The following is a 10,402-nucleotide window of genomic DNA, read 5'->3' on the forward strand; positions in this document are numbered from 1 at the left end:
CTGATAATGGGTGTTTCTAATATCTTTACTACCAGGTACCATCTATTTTAATTACCACTTGAGTATCTTTGTAATGGAATATTAAATTATTAATCCAACATCACCGTAATGAATCAAGTAATTAGTTCTTTGGGATCTGGATGCATTTGCAAGTTGATTTTTGAGGAGCTGGGAATTTATTTGTGCTTTGGATAATGATTATCAAGAAGCGCCATTGACACCCTATGCATTTACCAATGCCGACTCGATGAATAGGGTCTTGTTTTGCATGATCACAAAGAATCGCTATACATTCGAGAACCTCATCAAGAGTCTTTAGTTTTCGCTGCATATGAATTTGAATTGTCAAAGCCAACTTGCCCTATTCCTTGTTGATAAGTAATCTTGAGTTCATTTGCTGACAATTCTGCTTGAATGAAACTAACCAGATGTATTCATTGAACCTTTTGTTTGTGTGTGTGAAGTGGCAGCATTATTGAGTCAGCTAATGGGAGCTTTATTTCTAAACATATCATTGTGATATTGTATATTGAAATTTTTAAACATTAGTTGCATATTGCATTATGGGGAAGTACCCTGAGGGTGCTTAAAGTTTTTTTATTGGAATATGTCGTGACATAGACAATGGCAAATCTACTTGATGCTTCTTTGAATGAATCTCTGCATTTTAGGCAAGAAGAATTCGAGAAGTCCGCTATAGGAAAAATTTCAAGTTAACAGGAGCTAAATTTCTCATCCACATGCTAGTATTACGCTAGTAATGCAGCTCATTATAGAGTGCGATAGATGATCTTTCTGGGATTGTATGTCACCTTGATGATGCAACTGAATTAAGCACGTTTCTATGCATTGAGATAAGACGATAATGTTGTGCCGTCCCTTTTCATTCGGAGTATATTGGTGTTCGAAAATGAGTCGTCTTTGTTGCCGAATTTTCGGAGTCTCTTGATGCATTTACTTTTGTTGCTCAAAGGAACATCCAATTCTAGATTTGATGAAAGCTCGTGTAAATCAGACTCACGAAAGGTCATTTTCATTCTAGCCTTCACAACAAAACTAAAGAGGAGAGAATTCATATATGAATTCTAAAAAGAGAATTCACATATGAATGTAGCAGAGAAATTTGTCCAAAAATTCTAAAGCAACACATTATTACATGAAAATTGTCTTGTAGGAAAAAAAAAATGTACCAAAGTATTCTCTAAAAACAAAGTAACAAGAGCCTGTAGGCCAATCTAGATGCAACCAGCAGCCTGGACGATGCCATTGGTGGCAATGAGAATTTCTTTTTATCAATAATTGAGAAATTGGCAGCCATCGAGTTTGATAATACAAGCACCTGAATCAAATAGATAGAATATCTTCCACTCATAGGCGACATGCTCAGTATCTTGGAAGGTTCCAATTCTCCATTTGACAAAGGGTGGGCTAGAAGCGCATTATTCTGCAAGAAAAATCAGAAAAGAGTATAGAAACCACATTTATACCTTTCTCTGGAAAGTTTAGACAGCAAAATGCACAGACAAACCATCGAGCTTTTCCTGCATGGATGTGTGCTTAGATTTGGCTAGAATGCTGGTGATTTTCCCATAACAGGCAAACAATTTCTTACCTTCAGATTGAAAAATAACTGCCTCAACTTTTTATTATATTTCCAAAAATTTGATGAAAGGGTTTGATGTGAAGCCTTCTCAAGGGCAGTTACTGCTGGCACCTTGACCAAATTAATGGCTGCTCACCCACTTCCCAAGTGAAATAAATGTATTTAAAAAAAAAAAAATGATCATCCATGCCTTCACTTTCAGTTCTCAACATTTAGTTCCATTTTCATCATTAGTACCTTCAGAAGTGCACACATACTGTACAACCTGAAGAAGCCTCTCTAACCATTTATCACAAGCGCTTTCTCCAAGTTCGTTAAACCTGACTAAAATGACATAGTATTTAGAGGCATTACCTGTAGAACTTCCTGGTGTTTCAGCTTTAAAGTGTTGATCTGATTTGGCTGTTAAATCTTCCTTTCTAGAGACATCCAAAGGTGGCACACTCCTTCTTTTGGAAGCTCCTTTTCTCTCCAACTGATCTTCCTGGTTAGCATGAGCATTCTTTGTACCGATATCTGGGAGATCTCCCAAGCATTTTGAGGTTTTTTGAAGGAAAAGATCTATCTCATGTTGTTTGTTGTCTTCAAAATCATCATCGGTCAACTCGAATAACTTATTTTCATAAGTGTCATAAACCTTTTGCACTATGAAACCAGGATTTTGTTTTCGATTAGGAAATTGCTTGTGAATTGGAACATAGTGTACCATACACTTGTGCATCATAGAGTGCAGAAATCTCGTCTCGATGGAAACTATAAAAGAGCTCTCTATTGTCATGGGACTGCCAACTCCCACCTCCCTTTTTCTCTATTTCTTCAGGTCTATAAAACCATTGTCCTTGTCCTATAACCATCATGCTTCCACTATTGGTTTGTGCAATATCCTATATAACCATATGATGAGTACTTAATTAAATACTGCTCGACAAAACATAACAGCAACTAGGGTACAAACTCTTCTACAACAGTTAAAAAGAAAAAAAAAACAAAGTTTTACAAATAATAAAGAGAGAAACACAATTCAAGTAACCAAAAGAAAGAAAAAATCAGCCGCCATAATGCAGACAGTAAGAAGACCAATGCTTAGGTAACAAAAGTCTCTTTAGAGAGAGAGTTGACTAATAAACAAAGGATATATATATACACACATCGTCATCATCTAATTTGATTCGTTATGATTGAACAAAAGTGGAGTTACCTTGATAATAGCCACATATGGTTTTTGGGTTATGTCATCAGGGACCACAAGCACAGTATCCTCCTGAATGATAGCCATAATACCGAAAGAAGAAAACTTAAGCAAAAGTTTGAAGGAGGAAAATAAAGACTTCCAAATTTGCTTAAAGGGAGAGATGAATATTTTTCCAAAGAGGATCATGACATGAAGTTGTCTATGCATTTATCTTGAATTAGTCCTATGGAAAAGGAGATGGAGTTAATTGCCAATTCAATGGGAAAATTTTATTGGGGGAAGCCATGCATACATTTGTCCATATTACAACATCAAACAAGATTGAACAAACACGCAAAGAATGCCAACAGGTGTTCTAGAGTGGAAAAAAGCACAAGAATAATATTTTTCTAAATTAACGGAAGTAAGACATATTTTTCATTGGATTGTGGAGCCTCAATTATCATATAGACCAAAGGAACACAATATGTTGATAAGGGGAGTTAATTGCTCATTCAATGGGAAAATTTTCTTGGGTGAGGCCATACTTTTGTCCACATTATAACTTCAAACAAGATACCACCGGCCGTGGTGGCTTCACTGGATAAGGCTCTGCTGATCCTCAACAAAGAGGTGAAGGGTTCAAAACCCAGGGGAGACGCTAGGTGTATTAAGTGTGACTCAGGGGTGATGGGTCCTCCTACTTAAGTATCACCTGGGAGTTTACGGCGTAGCTGTCGGCTGGGAGAAAAAAAGCACGAGAATAATATTTTACTAAAGCATAATGATTAATTAATGGTGCTCGCATTTTACAGAGAATGGCGGTTAAGTCTTTGGCCACAAAAGATTTCGTGGGAAACAGAATGACTTGTTCATCCGGTTTCCATTGAAGTTACGTTATTCAAAATAACATAAGAAAGATTATTTACTCAAGATTACACATAATTAAACAAAAACTTACTAAATTATGGCCAATCCTCCTGCAAGTTAAAGAAATATTATCCTAATTAATAATTATCGTATTAGAATTCCCAAGGTTCAGCTCTTCTATATAGTACTAAGCTCCTGCAAGTTAAAGAAATATTATCCTACTTAATAATTATTGTATTAGAATTCCCAAGGTTGATCTCATCTGTATAGTATTAAAACATGTTACTATTTTCAGGCTTTGCAAGACTAGCTAGTCTACGAAAAAACAACAACTCAAATGTGAGAAACATGAAATCAGAAACAGGACATGGAATCAAAGACAAATCTGATTGAAAATATTATTCAATTTTACTTTGTTAGTAAGTTTCTATGAATTTTTTCATATTGCACCTTAGAATTAAAGTTTACAATATATTTTGTCTCGTTCTTTGTTCTATGATTTTTCATTTGCCATTGTGAAGTGCACCATCACTATATAGTTTGTCTCGCCCTAGTTAGTCACATAGTTGGTAATATAATCATATAATTTTTACATATTGATTTTTATTAAAATTTCAATTTCTCTTTTAGAAATTACAAGTGACATTTACTAATAAATATTGGTACAAAGCATGAAACTTAAAATAAATATGAAAGGCATACTTTTACGTTAACTTTTGTTCCCTATAGGTATTTAATATTTTGCTAAATGATAACGTTCTGATTTTTGTAATTCTTTTTAGAGGGAGCTTTTGTGATTTTGCAGCATAAGGGCCATTTTTAATAATTAATTTTGGAAATTTGTACTCCGGTTGCCCAAATAAGTCCAACTAGTATAATGAATGATTCGTGGCTATAAAGGCACGGTTACAATGTCAATATTACAGTACGGCTAGCCTAGCTGCATCCTTTACTAAATTAATAAAGGCAAGATGTTTATCTTTCAGTAAATTATGGAACCTAAATGATCATATAGAACAAAGAATTGCAATCTGTCGAAGGAGACATCAAGAAACCTGTAGTGAAGCTTTCTTTTCCACTAAAACAAAGAAAAAAAGAAGGTAAAATTTGATATCTTGAAAAGCCAATTCTCACTGCACCAATGCAAAATCATGAACAACTTGAATGAAAAACAAAAACAATGAATGAACGACCCCATCCAATGTAAAATCACCAAGGAAAAACTAATAAAAAGCAAAATACTCACGAGATCATATTGCTTTCCATCGTATTCGAATGCCTTGTAATGTTTCCTCCGCTCACTCCTCTTGAAGGAAATCCTAATGGGCTTGCCAATTGGCTTCGCCTCATCAAAGGACTCCTCCTCTAAGTCCTCTTCCTCCTCCTTCCTCTTCGCATTCTTTGCACTCTTCTCCTCTCGCCCACCCTCCAAATTAGCCTCAAGTTCACCTCCATCTTCATCCTCACCTCTTCCATCATGCGACGTGAGAGGATCATCGTGCCTTGGGCGCCGACTCTGAGTCGTCATGGTCGAGAACAGACGCCTCGCCATGCGTTTCCTTTGTAGGCGCAAATATGTCGGGCGATCCAGGGTGGCTATCGTGATCACGGTGTCAATGAATTAGTGCTCGATGCGCAAGAAACTATCAAGAAACTTCAACGATCTTTCTGGTTTTCGGAACGGATTGTATCATGCGACAAGACCTAACCGCCTAGAAACTCAATCGTGAATACTGGTGGAACGTCAGCGAGAAATAGAAGAAGACTAACCTGAGAGAAATCCTCACTTCAGCGATGGTAAAAAAGAGTCGTCTTGGTGTCACTGATGTGGTCCCTCTCTATCTGAGGTTTGTATGCGATACAAAGGTGTTTGAGTGAAAACCATGTTTGTTTTGGTTTTACGTGCAGATGTTTCCTTTTTTTTTTTTTCTCGCTCCAAATTTAAAAGGATACCCCTATCTCTATAAGTATCAAACAATTCTTTGCCAATCTATTGTCAATATTTATATCTTGTAAAAGCTTTAGATGGTTCAAATTATTAAAAAGTCAAAAGATGCCTAAGCTGCAAAATTTTAAAACGTAAAAGGTATAAGGCGTAGGCAGAAAATTGAAAGCGATTTATACAAAGAAATAACTTTTATTGATTACAAAACATGTTTTTGTTTTGACCTATCTAATAATTTCTACCAAAGTATAAAGAAGTAGGCATTGGCAGCAAATAGCTGTTCTCAGAGAGATCACTATCTCTAGATTGGACTAAACCAAGATAGTTTTAGGAAAAAAAAACTTTTTGATCCATTAATTTATTGACTTGGCTTTAATTGATTTATGAAGTAATTGTTAATAATTTGATTGAACCAAACTGATAACAACTTGATATCCACGAATGAAAATAGATTCATCTATAAACTAAATAGTAGTTTTGTTACAAAACTATCTGCTTCAACATCAATTATGTTTTTTATGAGATTTGATATGTTGGACGTGGAAAGAAACTAAAGAAAAGAATTTAAAAAGAATAAAAGAAATTAAAGAAAAGGAATATTCTCACACATTTGAGAGAGAGAGAGAGAGAGAGAGAGAGAGAGAGAGAGAGAGAGAGAGAGAGAGAGTTAAACAATAAGATAATATCACAATGTGTGTAGGATACATGACAGATCAAATTGAAAATTCTAAATCAGATAATACTCCATTCATTATATGACAATGTGTGAAGGATACACAACAAATCAAATTAAAAAGATTCTATTACTTTTTCATTCTTGAAATTAAAGATGCCAATATTTTTAATTAAAGTCATTTGTGACTTATTGTTACCTTTCAAAGAGATAAAGTATAACTAATTTATATTGATATTAAACCTTATCAATAGGGCTTTGTAACTTAATTTGCCAAAAAAAAAGTTATTTGGCTTTATTTGTTTTACAAAGCAAAACGCAATAAATTCAATTGGACCAAATTGATAACTTGACATCCACAAAACGAAAACCACTAGATTCATTTGTAAGCTTAGTAATACCATCACAAAACTATTTGCTTTAACATCAATTTATGTACTGGCAAAAAATATTAATTTATGTTTTATATGAAACTGATATCTTGGATGTGGAAAGAAATTAAAAAAAATAATTAAAAAAAATCAAAGAAACCAAAGAAAATGATTATTCGCACACATTGGAGGGAGGAGAGAGAGAGAGATAAACAATGAGATGATATCACCAAAGATAACAACAGTTTTAATATCCTAATGTAATGTAGTCTTAATAGTTATCATATTCTATTCATTATATCGCAATGTGTGATGGATACATGAAAATCAAATTTAAAGATTCTATTAATTTTGCAATTCAAATAAAAATGTCAATATTGCTAAATTTGAGTTATCGGTAACTTATCGCTATCTCTCAAAGAAATTAAGTATAACCAATTTATATTAAAATTTAATCTTATCAATAGAGCTTTGTAACTTAATTTCCCAAAAAAAAAAAAAAAAAAAGGTATTTTATGGTATACTTTGTTTGGTCCTAGATATTTCGTCGTCATTCATTTTAATCTAAATGACCTAAAGAAACTCTCTTCACATGACTTTTCCTCAATGAGTCCACACCCCCCCCCCCGGCAATATGTTTATCTATTTCCTGCCAACAAGCCCCTCCTGAACCACTAAGTCGAATCTGATAGCCCTATTTCATTGGTATTTATAGTATAATCATCACATACTTCAATTTAACTCACATTTTACGTGGATTATTTGATAAATCTGTAATAAAATAGGAAGTGCAAATACATTTAAGTACAAATGTTGATAACAATATACAACATGACAAAAGCATGCATGGTTATCGTTTGGCTTTGCGTAGCTACAAAGAATATATCTAGCTCAGGAAGGCCATAAAATAAACTATATCATTTCTCAAATTCACAATTGTCGAATAGATAAATAATATATTTTTTTTAAATTTATAGTAGTTTCGATATTTGAACTTGAGCTTCAATTAGATTTACTTTCTAATCGAGTTCAATTGACGTTCCTCTTAGACAATCGAATTTAATTGAATTGAATAACTAAAGTACGATCATCGTGAACCCGATGGGAATAAGCCATTGTGCTATAATATCCTCAATCATTTTAAGTCAAGAAGTGCTCAACTTACTCCTTTTGGTCTTTGGGGTCTAATGCTTCGTGAATCATGACTAAGAATGGACAATTCTTAATAAATACACCTTAAAGAGTCTAACAAGTAAAGTGCGAGTGATCGAATCTACTCTAAATTCGATATTTAGGAACAATTTCAGTTTGTTTGTACATAGCAATAGTGATAATATTAAATGATTTTATACAAATTAACCCTGTCATATATAAGACTAGTAATCAATTTTTGTTATGTTACATTTTTATTATTGAGACGTTTTCTTTCTTCATTTAACTTGTCTATTCTTTTTACTTGAATACCTCATTGAATTTATTAAAGTGGCTATATTTATCAAATTTTAGCCGATTACAATTTAAAATTATTAGCCCTTGTATATTTTTTATTATCGATAATTTAGTTAATTTAGTTTTATGTCATTTTCTATAACTTTTCATGTTCCACAATAAGTAGGGGAAAAAGAGAGATTTCCTTTAAAAACACGATATTATATTGTTGACACATGAATTTTGGCGACTTTTTAGGTTTTTATTTTATTTTACAAAAATACATTAAAAATACATTAAAAAAGGAAGCATGAGAGAGAGAGAGAGAGAGAGAGAGAGAGAGTAAAATTTTAATAAAAAATAAATTAAATTAATTAAAATTAAAAAAAAAAAAAGAAAAAAAAAGAAAAAGGGGAATATAGAAATAAAATCAATACCAGCCCACTTTGGCATTTTCCGCTTTCTAAGCCCCATCAGCCCCCACCTAGTCTGGTTTTTATTCTTTTTGGGGCCATATTTTGTTTTTCTCTTTAGCCCACCTCTTCCATTGTTGTCGAAGCCCACATCAAAATTAAAAAGATAAAAGAGCCCAGCCCAGCCTCCTTCTAACCTTTTTGTTTTTTTTTTTTTGGGTCGGTTCCTCCTTCTAACCTTGCTTCGAAGGAAAATAACAGGGCGTGAGGTAAGCAAAACCCTAGGTGTTCTAGAAGGTGAGCTGGCGCATGAGAGAGAAAGAATAACAGGCAAGATTCGCGCGAGCCACGTTGGCTCGCAGGAGGAGGAGAGGATTTGTTGCAAAATCACTTGGGTTTAAATATAATAAAATTTTTTTATTTTTTTATTCTGGTCTCCTCCAGCTTCTGTTTGATGGCATACTTCTGAATTTTGAGAATCTGACTATTATACTGTCTTGCCGCCCTGCAATGATGGCTTCTTATTTATGTGGACATACCGATTATTGAGCATTTGTTGCAAAATCACTTGGGTTTAAATATAATTTTTTTAATGTAAATTTGTATATTTCGGGAATCTTGTAGGCTTGTGTTGGCAAGCAGAGTTGTTCCATTGATGTCTTCAAAAATACCTTTGGGTCGAGGACTTGCGGTTCCATTACCAAGATGTTGGGCGTAGAGCTTGCTTGCTAGCACTTTCGTTTTTAGTCTTTATAATTAGGTATAAATGCTATCATTAGTTCAATCAATGACGTTAACTTCTCTGTTTTCTGCCTTCTTGATAAAGCAGTTTAGTTTCTACATTAGGTTGTCATAGGGTCAAATCATGCGATAGAGTAAATACATGCGACGGAGGAATAAAACTCTATTATGTTATTTTCTTTTGGTACATTCGGAAATGACATTGATGGCCAAATTGTGAAGATGTCCCGACAAAATTTCCTCACATGAATTTTCTTTTCTAGAGGAAAAAATTTGCAAAATCATCAAGAAAATGTTTTGGAATGCTTTAGGGAGATGCAATTGCATGTAAAAATTCTCTAAAGGCCTCTAGGCTAAGGTACATCCAAAGGTAATTTGAAATGCTACATTTTAGACTTGCATACCATCAACACGCAGCCGGCGATGATACCATTATGTTCGTTCTTTCTGATTGCCTCTCTCTCTCTCTCTCTCTTTCTCTCTCTTCTCTCTCTCTCTATCTTTGATAAGAAGAAAAATTGCAATTGAGCTTTAAAGATTTTAATCAATTCGATTATATCCTAAATTTTATGTTTTTTTTTTTTATCAGTCCTACTATAATCTTACTTTAACACTCACTTTCAGACTTTTGCCCCGCCTTCTTGCCTTCTTGCAGTGCGTGGGAGTCGAAACCCACTCTAGAAATGAAATCGTTCCCACCCCAACCCCTTGAGAAGGTGGGGATTTAAACCCCTCACCTTCCCTTTCTAAGTTGGAAGGTTGGCCATTGGGGCAAACCCTGAGTGGTTCTAAATCTTATGTTGAAAAGGTACATTTTAAGAACATAGTGTAGCAGCAAATTTTAATTGACATTTGGACAATTTGAGGTAAATATTTTAAGCAACATTCTGACAATTTAAGTGACACTTAGAATAATTTTATTTTTGGGGCAGTTCTTATGTGGCTTTTTAGATGAACTATATACCCTATTTTGCACTTTTATTTCGCACCATCTCCTTTTAATTTGCTACTGAGTTAAATAGTTTGAAGATTAGAGAGCACTAATATTGATGATATCATTTGAGACTTTTATTGGAAGAAGATATCAAACTCCTTTCTTTTAATCTTAGCCGATGCTAATTGATACTCATGCATTGTAAAATATGTGAAAGTAGAATTCTTTGGATTTTTAAAAAGAAACAACTTTG

General features: G+C 33.9%; 1 pseudogene; it reads right to left on the reverse strand.

The window, feature by feature from the left end:
- Positions 1-1,201: 1,201 nt before the first annotated feature.
- Positions 1,202-5,172, reverse strand: LOC104454806 (annotated as a pseudogene).
- Between the last annotated feature and the right edge of the window lie 5,230 nt (positions 5,173-10,402).

The sequence above is a fragment of the Eucalyptus grandis genome, chromosome 7, assembly GCF_016545825.1.
Source record: "Eucalyptus grandis isolate ANBG69807.140 chromosome 7, ASM1654582v1, whole genome shotgun sequence".
Lineage (NCBI taxonomy): Eukaryota > Viridiplantae > Streptophyta > Magnoliopsida > Myrtales > Myrtaceae > Eucalyptus > Eucalyptus grandis.